We start from the raw sequence: 4704 nt of genomic DNA, 5'->3' as shown, positions 1-4704 counted from the left end.
GCGGCTGGCGGCGCCTCGGCCCCCCTGGGCGCGGCGCGGGGCCGGGGGCGCGGGGCGGCCGCTCGCAGGCCGGGGCCGTCCGGCCGCCGCCCTCTCCGGGCGCCGCGGCGCGGAGCTGCGCTGGGCTGGGCGCCGACGCGGCCGCGGGGTGGCCGCGGTCGTCCCTGGTTACTGGGCTCCGCGGCACATGCTCGCTGCTGCGCTCCCTCTCGCCGCCGCCCCTGCGCTCCCCGCCTCCCGCCTCCCGCTCGCACCGGCGCGCCAGGGGTGGACCCGGAGCCGCCACTCAGCGCCCGGCGCCACCTCCCGCCCCGCACCCGCCCGGCCGGGCCTGCGCTCCGCCGCACGGCCGCCTCGCGGGCACCGAGCCGGCCGGCGGAGGGGCAACCCCCGGCCTCGCCCGGGCCCGCGGCGGGAGGGGGCGATCACCCCCCCACCCCCGCCCGGCCCCCCGCGGCGCCGCCGGGCGGGGGAGGGCCCGGAAGATCTGACGTGAATGGGGCCAAGTCTCTGCGCGGCGAGACTCATTCATTCGACGCGGATTTGTGGGGCGCCGGGGACCCGCGGGTGAATGGGACAGGCGCGGTCCCGGGGGGGGGCGGTATGGGGATCACTGCGCGGCAGGATGTCACATGTCTGCTGGGGGATACCTACCGCGGCGTGGGGAGAAGGTGACCTCCAAGCCCAGGGAGGGAGGGGGTGGTTGGAACCATGTTCCAGGCCACGAAAACCTGCAGGAGCAGAGGCCCGAACCCGAGGGAGAACTCCTCTCAGAGCACAGGGCCGCAGGCGCGGGCTGGGTATGATCTGAAACCCAAGAGAAGGGCCAGGGCCAGTGGGGACCGGCCTGCCCCTGTCCCCAAGGAGCTGGGCCTCTGGGCTTTAAGTACAGGGGTGACGGCGGTAGATGGGCTTTCTCTGCTTCTCTGGTCTCCATGCGGGAGCGGGGGAGTGGGGGGGTGCTTCCTGTGGAGGGGCCCTCCGGGCAGGGGTCCACCTGGGTGAACAGGCAAGAGAGAGTCCGCATGGCCTCCCCTGGCCGTCAGCATCTACAATGTCCTTATGCTGGGACTTCTCTTGTCCCAAAAAGCTTTAGCTTTTTCTCCTTCGCAGCCACCACAGACTAAAGGTCTGTTTTGTAGGTTGTGTTTGTGTGTCCCCTCCCCTGGAGGGTGAACTCCCTGAGGGCAGAGTTCTTGTCTTACTTGTAGTTGTATCTCTAACATCTAGAAGGCACCTGACTTGCAGTGGTCACTCAGCAAACCTCCCTGTTGAGAAAGAGGGGGCTGGGGGCCTCGGCGTGGACGGAGCACGGGAGGAAGAGGCAAGGATGGGGTGGTGGTCAGGGTTTCTTTTTCTCCCCACTTCAGCACAGTCTTCAGACTTCAAGGGGCCTGGGGTACCCAGAGGAACCAGGAGGGCCTCTCAAACCCCAGATAGCCCCCTCCTGCCTCCAAACATGGCCCATTCCCGATTCCCCTCCCTACACCACCTGGCCTGGGGGGAGCCCCAGGCCCTAGGAAGCCTTCGGATGAACATATCCTTGCCAGCCATTCATCAGGGAATATAGTGGGGAATGATCTGGAGAAGGGGGAGCACTGCCCCGGCCCTGTCCCGGAGCCCCGCGGCCCTTATGTGGCCTTGTAGGGGCACAGCAAGGTGGGGCTTGGAGAGCCAGGGAGAGGTGGGAGGTAAGTCAGACTCCACATCTCTTGGTGTTTAACTGGATCCCTTGGCTGCAGCTCCCAGCCCTGATGGGCAGAATCAGGGCCCACAGGAAGGTGCTGCATGGTCAGCCAGGGTCCTGGTGACCGGGTCCGGCGAGGCAGGCGAGGACACGGAGAGAACTGGTTAGACGCAGTTATAGTTTGAAGATAGAGACCGTGGGATTGTCTAATGGACTGGATGGGGGTGTGGGACAAAGAAGGGAGTCAAAGGCAATGCCAAGGATTTTGACCTGAGCAACTGTTAGAACGGATGTCCATCACTTGAGTGGGGAGTGGACGGGTGTGGAGGTGGCAAGAGCAGGAGTCCAGCTCTGGTCGTCTGAGGTATGAAACCGTGCTGGACAACGTGCCCAAGAAACGGGATTCGGACGCCTGGAGTTCAGGGTCACAGAGGCTGCGGGGATCCCCTGTGGAGTCATCCTCGTAGAGACGGAATGGAAAGCCACATGGCAGGATAAGGTCACTAAGGAGGGAGGGTAGACAGGGAGAGCATGGACGACTGAACCCTCGGGGACAGGGATCGGTCAAGAGCAGCTCCCCGATGGTTATAAACCAGAGTGTATCAAGTACTTGAATCAGTTACATACACCTGCGAAGAGCAGCTGAAGGTTCTCCCTGTAGGGCTTCCATCATTTGTTACCAGTATTGGTGGGATTACAAGTCCCTTTACTTTCCGCCTTCATTAGCCTTTTTCCTTGCATTAAAAAAGAATGGGATGTGATTCACATAACATGAAATCCAGCATCCCAGACTGTGCAGTTCCGTGGTTTCAGGATATTGGCTGGGTTGTGCCACCGTCATCACTACCAATTCCACAGCTTCACCTGTATTTTATATAGACTGTTTTCTGCCGCTAACCCGTTGCTTTTGAATAAGACAAACATTCAATCAAGTCATCTCTCTCATCTGCGGTAGCCCAGGGAAGGTGCCTTCCTGAATCACCTGCCCGAGCGTAGCGATGACCCAGATGCCCGGGCCCCATCCAGAAGGGGCAGATCCGAATGAGGTGGGGGCGTTGCCTGGGAATCGGCATCTTAACCCAGCCTCTGGACCTTCCCCTGCCTTTCAGCGGAGAGTCCCTTGTCTTATTTCATAAGCTCGCCTGGGAGAGTGACCCCAGAAGCTTGCACAGTATTCTTCCAGAAAGCCCTTGGGGAACAAAAATGATGGACCTGTGGTAGGCAGAGTCTGGATTAAATACTCCCTATGCCCCTGCATCCTGGGCGTTGGTACCTCCCCCGCTAGATCAGCAGCTCCGGCCTAGTCTCGGAATTCCAGGTCTTCTCCTGTGCGCATACCCAGTGTGCTACGGGGTGTGGTCATTCGGGTGTCCCTTAAACTCATCAGGCCGGAAACATCATTTATCACCCCCCCCCCCCAAGAATCTTCTCTTCTTGGGCAAATGGCTTCTCCTATACTCCGGCTCCAGCCAAAAATCTGAAACATCTCAGACGCCCCTGCTCTCCTCAGACACCCCACTGTGTACATCCATCCTCTGCACCTAAGCCATTGGCCTTTGCTCCCTGAATAGACCGCAAGGTTGAACACTTTCCACTGTCCCTCAGCCTGAGCCAGGTGAATCCAGCCACCGCCCTCTCCCAAAGCCATTTTCTCTCCTGACTCCCCTCTAGCTCCCTCTCATGGGGCTTCCTCCTCCAGGACTGGTCTCTCTTCCTGTCCCACGATAGTGCCCTCCTACACCTGCCAGTGCCCTCCTACACCTGCCGTGCCCCGCACAGGGACCCCTCCCACACCAAGGCCATTGAACGTGCAGTGTGGCCAGGCCAAAGGAGATACTGAAGTTTTACCCAAAACAAAAGAAGGAAAAAATACCTCATTGATATTTTTAATAGTTGAATGCCATATTGAACTGGTAATGTTAGGGATAGAAAGTTTCCATATCTTAACTTCTAAGTGTCTACTAAAACTTGAAAAATGCACCTACCTGCGGCTCGCGCGATATTTCTGTGGGGCAGCACCTCAACATCACCTCCTCGGAACTTCCTTGGCTCGCTCAGGTGAGCTCAGGTCCCCCTGGGGTGCAGCTTCCCATAGGCACCTGGTCCATGGTTTGTGACGCTGTATATGATAAGGAGGCGTGTCTAGGGAAGTCCCTTCCTTTCCAGGGGCCTGGGGGGAATCAGGGGACAAATGAAGGATGCCCAGGACAGAGTCAGCTGCTGGGGGCAGGGCGTGCTGAAATTTGGCCCAGTGGAGGGGGCACAGGGGAAGAGGAGGGATCCCACTGAGCCCCCATCAAGGAGCGTGACCCCCCCCCAGTCCTGGTCAGTCCGGTCCCTCATGCACCAGATGGCTTTTGGTAGATCACATCTCATAAACTAATCCGATCTTCTCATGGGGGGAGGGCAGACTTGCAAAAATGCTTTCCACGAGCACAGGACAAAGTGAATATCTTTAACCTATTAAGAACTTTCTAAGTCAATAAGAAAAAGATGAGCTCTCTCTCTCTCTCTTTTTTTTTTAAGATTTTATTTATTTATTTGAGAGAGAGTGATGGAGAATGAATGAGGGAGGAGGAGAGGGAGAGGGAAAAGCCGACTCCCCGCTGAGTAGGAAGCCCGATTCGGGAGCTCATTTCCGGGCTTGATCCAGGGATTCTGGGATCATGACCTGAGCCGAAGGCAGACGCTTAACCAACTGAGCCATCAGGTGCCCCAAAGATGAGTTCTCAATAGAAGGTTGGGGAAGGAACCCAAGCAAGCGACACAAGAATAAATGCAAGTAGCCAGTCCTCAGGAAAGCTGTCCCTTACAAGCCATCAAAGAAGACAAATTGGCAAAAAGAAAAAAAAGGGAATAATCATACCCAGTGTTGGCATAGGAGCAAGAAAATGGGCATCCGGACGCTGCCAAGCAGGGTGCAAGTTGGTACATCCTTTCTAAAGAACACTTTGGCAATAAATACCCATATTCCCGGACTCAGCAGTTCCACTTCTAGGAAATTATCCTAAGCCAAC

Source organism: Lontra canadensis, unplaced genomic scaffold, assembly GCF_010015895.1.
Source record: "Lontra canadensis isolate GAN:19392208 unplaced genomic scaffold, GSC_riverotter_1.0 scaffold30, whole genome shotgun sequence".
Lineage (NCBI taxonomy): Eukaryota > Metazoa > Chordata > Mammalia > Carnivora > Mustelidae > Lontra > Lontra canadensis.
The sequence above is the reverse complement of the archived record's forward strand: the minus strand, read 5'-3'. Positions refer to the sequence as shown.